Raw genomic sequence first — 8990 nt, 5'->3', positions numbered from 1 at the left:
TTAATCACCTTGCTCTGACAAACTTTCTTCCTTTTAGTAGGGACTTTGAAGATTGACTCTACGTCCATCTCTAAATCAACAACACCCTCACTGACCTGTTTATCAGCAGTCATTGTATCTGTATTTACAGAGATGTCACTGCTTAAATTAGCCTTTTCAAAAACCATAAGATCATATCTAGAGCACAAACCTGCAGTAACCTCAGCCATAGTGGGTTTATTTGGCTTAATGGCAACCGCTTTACCAGAACCTGACTCAACAGCATCAGAGGCCACAACATCCTCTGTAACAGACACAGCCTCAGAATGAGCACTCTGAGAGTTCGGCTGTACAGTAGCATCTTCATCCACTTTTTCAGGACAGGCACGTATCAGATGACCAATTTTGCCACAACCAAAGCATTTCATTATGCTTTCAGATGTTGCATAAACTGTATAGTTAAAGTCCTCAACTTTAACATTAAAAGACAGATTAAGTTCGTCAGCATTATTCTTCAAGATCATATAAACCTGTCTCCGAAACGACACTACATGTTTCAGCAAGGGTGATTTGCAGCTAAGAGCAATTTTCCTAATGGGGGAAACTATCTTACCAAAGGAAGACAATTCTTTAGCAATACTTGCATCAGAAACAAAAGGAGGCACGTTTGACAAAATAATCTTTCTGGAAGGGCTACTAAGAGGGAGAACAGGTGTAAGCGCGGCGTTAATTACGACTCCCGTTTGAACAACCTCGTTTGCTTTTTCAATCGCGTTTAAAAACAAAACAATCGCGTTATTCATTTTAGAAGCAGAAACAATAGCGTTGTAACCAACAACGTTGCCAACTGCTAGCGCACATTCCTCTACGGTACATTTACACAAAATCTTAATCCCATGACGCCGAGTCAAACCTTCACTACCCGAAACACCTGAAGCAGCCATGCGTCCCGGCAAACGCCGGGAGCAGACTCCCACAACTTTCACAAGAAAAAAATAGTCTTCTTTAACAAATAACACACACAAAAACAAACAAACACAACACAACAAACTACAAAAAAGTTGGAAAGAGATCACTCACCAAGCAGTCCACTCACTCACTCCACAATCACTCGCACATGCGCACAGAGAGAGAGAGAGAGAGAGAGAGAGAGAGAGAGAGAAAGAGAGAGGGAGAGAGAGAGAGAGAGAGAGAGAGAGAGAGAGAGAGAGAGAGAGAGAGAGAGAGAGACAGAGAGACAGAGAGACAGAGAGAGAGAGACCAGAGCCCCCAGTCCTTAAGTTTACAGTAAGGCCAGCCAAACAAAAATGAGACACTAAGAGAAGGTGAATACAACGATAGTGGTGAAAAGGGGATAGAGAAAGACAAATATTCAAAAAATAATGCATAGGGAAAGACATTTTGACAATCAAAGCAGATGCTGATCTTGATGATAAGATGAAACTAAAATTACATTCCGCTTGAAGAAACTTCAGCACAACTTTTAATTTAAGCACAGACCCTTGGTAGGACATATCCAGTATGAATTATGGCAGAATGAGATAATGGAACAAAATGAAAATGGCAGATTATATCATTCACTTGCCAGGTAAGAGTGCAAAATGACAAAAGGTTTAAACATTGGAAAAAGATGAAATACTGGATTGGACAAGAAACAGGTATTGAAGAGTACTGAAAAGCTACAGATGCAAAAGTCTCTGCCAAGGCAATAAATTCAACTAAAGGTTAAAGTCAATGTTAAATGCTGCTTGCAACCCATCATATCTGATGCAAGACGTTCAGTGACTACATTTACGTATGAAGTCAAGTCAAGTCAACTTTATTTATATAGCTGTTTTACAATGACAATTGTTTCAAAGCAGCTTCAAACTGTAAAACAGGACAATATTGCAACAAAATTTGATTCTGGAGAAAACGGTGATGTTATCAACTTTAATTTTTCATATAGTGACAATGTTGGCAGATCAGTATTACAGTTTATACAATTAATTAAGACATAATACATTAACTTTATTTGTTTTTTAGTTGAATAACTTACATCGAAATTTTAGTGTCCCCAGCTGAGCAAGCCAAGCCAAAGGCGACAGTCGCAAGGAACTAAAACTCCATCAGGTAATGATGGAGAAAAATAAACCTTGGGAGAAACCAGTCTCAGTCGGGGTGCCAGTTTTTCCTCTGGCCTATTAACAAACAGTGTATAATTATTATTCTGGCAACCTTACAGGTCAGAAATTATATTAGATCAGAATATTAAACATTTCTTGGTATCACGTGGTTTATTGAAGATGACATGTCGATTTCACAAGAATATTAATATTTGAAGGATTGGATTTGTCGTGCCGGAGACGGGTTTATTGAGTATGACATGCTGGTGAAGCAAATTCAGAAGAGACCAACTGACACGGACTCAGCAGACACCATTCGATCCGGATACTGCCTGGATACAGCCGACTGCAGTAAACCTCTGGATAAACAGAGAGGCTAACATTAGTGTGGATGCCACTCTTTTTATGATGTAACGAGTACATCAGGTGTTATGGGAAGTGTTCCCAGTTCCGGCTGACCTAGTTAAAGCAGCCTAAAAATCAGTCAATTGATTTGAATAATGTAAGTTAAAAATGTTCTATGTGTATGCCAAAGAGATGTGTTTTTAGTCTAGATTTTAACTGACAAGTGTGTCTGCTTCCCGAACAATGCTAGGAAGACTAGAGTTTAGGTGCTAAATAGGAAAAGGATCGACCGCCTGCAGTTGATTTTGATAATCTAGGTATTATCAACTGGCCAGAGTTTAGAGACCGCAGTAGACGTGATGGAGTATAATGTGTTAAAAGCTCGCTTAAGTACTGGGGAGCTAAACCATTTAGTGCTTTGTAAGTAATAAGTAAGATTTTATACAATGTTTAATAGGGAGCCAGTTGAGTGTTGACATGAACCGGGCTCATATGGTCATACTTCCTGGTTCTAGTAAGAACTCGAGCTGCTGCGTTTTGGACCAGTTGGAGTTTGTTTATTAAGCGAGCAGGGCAACCACCCAGTAGAGCGTTACAATAATCTAGCCTTGAGCTCATGAACGCATGTACTAACTTTCTAAAAAAATCCTTTGAAATAAGAAAAATTACTATTCATCCAATTTTTTATATCAGCCATGCATTCCGTTAATCTTGTGAAATAGTACGTTTCGTCAGGGAGTGAAGAAATATAGAGCTGAGTATCTTCAGCATAACAATGAAAACTAACGCCATTCTTCCTAATGATATCTCCCAGTGGTAGCATATACAGGGTGAAAAGCAACGGTCCTAACACTGAGCCTTGCGGTACTCCATACTGAACTTGCGATCGGTCAACAAAATGAGTTTTGGCGTGCAAATGCTACGCTCTTGAGTAGGTTTAGGGTGGTGGGGTGGGGGGTTTGTATGTATAATATGCCATAAAGTGCGTATCATATGCAGACGAAAAACCACGTACCATATGCATGGCATAACTCATTTTGGCGTATACATTCCACGAGATTGCAAACTCATACTATTTCAACACATTCTCACACCCAACTCGTCACATATGGACGCTTGACCAGGACCCCTTGTCGTCACTTTTCAACGAACTGGGCGTACCTTTATCGTTAATTTTCGACACGCTGGGTGCTCCATTCATTTCAATGAGAAACCTTTGACGTCATACACAGATGCATTTAATTATTTGCGTTTGTTAAAGCAGACATGATTTCATTAATATTTAAAGGCTACATTTATATTTTGGAGCAACTAACCCAACTCCTACCCTAAACCTACCCACATCTTAACAACACATACCAGGCAAATAAATGTACATTCACAAGTATTTATTGCAAAATCTGACCAAAACAGTATAAAAGTATTAACTCATGTTGCATTCCAAGTCTTCTGAAGTCATACGATGTCTTCATGTGAAGAACAGAGTTGACCTTGATGTTTTAATCGCTGAAATGATGATCCCGCTGCCCCTTGAACGAACTCATTCAGATCTCATTCAAATAATTCAAAAGACTCTTGAGCATGACGCAATCGGTCACAAGACATATGAGAGCCAATGCAATTTCACTATGAAATCTGAAGTATGGGCGGCAATATTTGAAATTTGATGTGTTTGTTCATGATCTTCGGCGGATGGAGATGCTGAGCGCTTTTGGGGATTTTCTTCATGCAAATCAATTGTTTGGCCTCGGAAAAGATGGATTATTTAACTTTTTTTTAAATAACTCGTGGATGCAGTCGTATCTTATATCCTGTGTTTTATATCATGTTCACACAAATGGGTAGGTTTAGGGATGGGGTGGGGTTGGGTTACATGTTAAAATGTGTCTAAATAGCATAAATAAAATAAATGTAAATGAAATCATGTTAAAGTGTGTCTAAATAGCGTAAATAAAATAAATGTAAATGAAATTATGCTTGCTGATTAATAAATATCACCATGACGATAATATTCCCATTCCCAGTGCATCTGTGTATGACGCCAAAGGTTTCTCATTGAAATGAATGGAGCACCCAGCGTGTCGAAAATTAACGATAAAGGTACGCCCAGTTCGTTGAAAAGTGACGACAATGGTCAAGCATCCATATGTGACGAGTTGGGTGTGAGAATGTGTTGACTATTTATGTGCATTTTCGTGAGATCGGGCTCGATCGGTGTGACATCTCTTCATTTACTGCTACAAACTAATAATTTAAACCATGGCAATGCAATTCCACTAATGCCAACATAATTTTCGCGTCTGTTCAAAAGAATGTTGTGATCGAGTAACACTAATAGAGAGATACAACCATGATCAGATGATAAGAGTAAATCATTTGTAACTCTAATGAGAGCAGTCTCAGTACTATGATACGGTCTAAATCCTGACTGGAAATCCTCACATATACCATTTCTTTCTAAAAAGGAACACCGGTAATTGGGAAGACACAGCCTTTTCTAGTATTTTTGACAGAAACGGTAGATTCGAGATTGGCCTGTAACTGACTAAATCTTTAGGATCAAGTTGCGTTTTTTTAAATAAGTGGTTTAATTATAGCCAACTTAAAAGTTTTTGGTACATATCCTAATGTCAAGGATGAATTAATAATATTAAGCAGAGGATCTATGACCTCTGGAAGCATCTCTTTTAATAGCCTAGTCGGTATAGGGTCAAGCCAACCCGATCACACATAAATGCGTATAAATAGTAGGAGTGTGCAATGTCGTGGAATGTATATGCCAAAACTCATTTTGGCATGCATATGATACGCACTTTATGGCGTATATATGACACGCGCTTGGGTAGGGTTAGGGTAGTGGGGCGTATATATGACACGCGCTTGGGCAGGTTTAGGGTGGTGGGGTGGGGTGGGGGGTTCGTATGTATAATACGCCATAAAATGCGTATCATATGCACGCGAAAAACAGCGTGCCATAGACACGCCAAAATGAGTTTTGGCGTATACATTCCACGACATTGCACACTCGTACTATTTATACGCATTTTTGTGAGAATACCCTGGGTCAAGCATCCATGTTGTTGATTTTGATGATTTGATCAAAATTTTGCCAATTCTTCCAATCCTATAGCAGTGAATGAGTGTAATTTTTCCTCAGTGACACTACAATGCTCTGTCTGATGTGGCACTGTAGTAGACGGCTGCATGGTTATGATTTTATTCCTAATATTATCAAACTTACTATTTACTAGTAGACATATTCTTATGGGACACGAGACAAACTGAACAATCAAATAACATTTTTTTTTCTTTTTTCTTTTTTTCGAAAGATTCTGCCATTTTAGGTCATTTTTAATCGCACTAATGTCACAAATGTCTCTTTTTAAAATAAATAAATTTGTCTTTAGTTAGTGATCTGATGCTATAAAAACGGGGGTTGGATTGTCATGTCATGATTGGCAGCTGTGATTGATGGCTTCTCTGAGCAGATTGGAGATTGGAGTTTTAGCTTTAATTACTTCATTTCAATAACTGTTGATTATTCAGTCACTGACAATGATAGTTCTGCATTAAACTGTACAAACATAAACTGCAGGAGTGTAGGCGTGGCTGTACTTCTTGCTTTCTACTGCGCAAACCCAGGTCCCAAATCAGCACGAGATGTCAGCGCCATATTCGAACATTGGCAGCTTTACTTTTCTACAGTGTAAAATAGTGAAGGGACGTCGTCCTCGTCCATCTTGTTTTGTTTTTTTTGCTTTGTAGCCTACATAAAGAGTGCATATTAGTACTTCAAAGGTAAATATTGTTACCATAAGTGTACATATTAGCACCTAAATGGTACAAAACCTTTTAAAGGTTACAATCGCAGTGACAGCACTTTTCTGAGAAATTTGTCCCACTTTCTGAGTGTATTTTATCTCCTCAGGCAAATGCAAGTTGAGTTCACAATTGTCCATTTAGCGCATTACTTCTTAATAATCAAATCTTTTGGGGTAGCTGAAAAATATTCTTATGTTAAATTAATACACACTTTTAAGACCCCTGTTGTGGGGGGAGCTTTCTTAATTAGGGTGGACAGACAACTCCCCCCTCCACCTCATATTATTCAGATATACCCTGGCTATTCTGTTGAGACATGTTGCAGCTGGTGTGATTGCTTTTCCTATTACGTATGACGAGAGCGTTATCATATACTCATATATATCATATATAGATATAGTTCTCTGTCATGTTTTTCCACATTGAGTTGACACAGGCTCTGCGCCAGTTGTGCATATGACATGTTTAGTGAGGACTAAAACTGTGCCAAAAGGACTTAAGCACACCTCCCATTTCAAGCAGTTTAATCTCACCAGTACATGACAGAGTCGTCATATTTTCACAAGCTTGTGGTTAATCCGCTGTAGGCCAACAGAACAGTGAGGCTTGCTCCTCCAGATGACAGTACGATAGTGATGGCTGTTTTTCTTGGCTCTGGTGGCCAGGCTGGCGAGCACAAAGCTGATTTAGGCCCAGCCCTCTCCGCCTGGACTTGACGGCCGCCTTTCACACCGGGTGTAAAATACTGTCTGGGGATGTATTTCTGGTATGAAATATGGATGGGAGCCTGTGCATGTGCATTTAGGAAGGGAGAGGTGAGAGAGAGGTCACTGTTCACTTTGCCGCCACAGACTTGGAGGCCATCCAGCGCAAAAGAGACAGCGGCTTTTTCTCCCTCTCTCATTCTGCTCTGCTTATGGATGATGTGTGGAGATATGAGGCATGAGAAAAGCGCACGCTTGTGTGTTGAGCGAGAACTCTGGAGGTATGCTGGCTATGGAAAGCATGAGCAGAGATGGGAATGTGTCTGTGATCTAAATGAGAGTCTCATAACTAGGACAGCTTTTCATTCACCCCTTTGACCAGATCACAGTCATCAAAGAGGAAAACAAATAGGAATAAATCGAATCCACCGGATAGAACTCGATCTGTATGCACAGCGTGCTATAAAGAGCCGAAAACGAGAGAGTGCTGTTTTCAGAGATCGGCTTTCATTGATGGTTCAGAAGTGTTTGCGCATTGAATATTGTGATTTTCAAAAAAGTAAACATAAATGGCCTCTTTTCTTCTGCTCAGCCCTCTTGTCCAAAGGATATGTTCAATTATTCACAAGCTTTGGGTGGGTAATGTGTAATTGATAACCTGCATGCTATTCATATTTTATTTCAAAAGGACAAATAATACTGCTGACCTCCAGGCCTTTAGCTCATGTGAATTTCTAAGACGGAATATTATGGAACAAGATTAGTTGCTTTTAATTATTGAAGTCAACATGAAACCGGCATTGTTTTACTTACAAAATGTGAGTGAAACAACATAAAAGCTCTATTCATTTGATTTCATCCAATGGGATTGGATAGTGGAATGTGATTGGAGGGGACGGTTTGAAAAATAAGAGAACATGGTGATGTCATCCTATGGAGAGTCATTCCGAAGTTGTTCCAATCCTGTATACATTGTTTTATTTGTATTTATTTTTTTGAGAAACAGTTGAGGGGAAATATGGGAGCTTGTTTCCACTACTGAATAAATAAAAAATAAAGGTAATTGCGCCTTTTTTTCCTCAGAATTGCATGACAAAGCAGAAATAGCAAATTGTAGTCAGAATTGCATTATATAAAAGTCAGAATTGTTTATTTCTTGCAATACTGACATTATGACATGCAGTTGCTATATAAAGTTAGAATTGTGATATATAAAGCCCAATCCTGAAAAAAAAGAAAGTCAGAATTGCAAGTTATAAAGTCGCAATTCTGACTACATCACGCAATTTCATTATTTTTTAACATATTTGTGACTTATTTCACAATTGTACGTTTACATCTTGCAGTTTAGAGAATTCACATAAATGCTATATTCAATCGCTATTGCGTGATATAGTCAGAATTGTGATAAAGTCAGGATTGTATTATATAAAGTCAGAATTGCATTATATAAACTCAGAACTGTGAAATATTAAATCAGAATTGCGAGATTGTGAAATATAAAGTCAGAATTGTTATATCAAGTCAGAATTGTATTATATAAAGTCAGAATTGTGAACTATAAAGTCACAATTATGTTTAAAAACAAGCTTCCATAGAGAACAATTGACTTCCAGTTAGTTCCACAGAAGTTAATGGTGTGCCACAACAGTTTTGATTTCACACTGCTTTAAAGTATACCTGGGACAGAACGTCAAAGTAACAAATACAGGTTACAAAATATGCATGCGTGTGTTTTGCTGTCAACGTTAACCACATTTTTTTCTGTCATCTTTTGGCTAGCATTACATTATATGATCAAGCTCTTATTTATACAAAATAATTTTATACCATTCAAGGGTGACAAGTCAAAAGAGAAAGCCGCAGAATCGAGTTATTTCATGCTTGACCAAACAATAACACACAATTATGCCAAAATGTCAGTTTTGTTGAGTGTTATCATGTAATGAACGTAAAGAATTGTGAGAAAAACGGGACGCGTGTGAGATGTGCAGCAATGGCAGGCCTTAAAGCGACAGCAGCCACTAATGCTGTT

Source organism: Pseudorasbora parva, chromosome 17, assembly GCF_024679245.1.
Source record: "Pseudorasbora parva isolate DD20220531a chromosome 17, ASM2467924v1, whole genome shotgun sequence".
Lineage (NCBI taxonomy): Eukaryota > Metazoa > Chordata > Actinopteri > Cypriniformes > Gobionidae > Pseudorasbora > Pseudorasbora parva.
The sequence above is the reverse complement of the archived record's forward strand: the minus strand, read 5'-3'. Positions refer to the sequence as shown.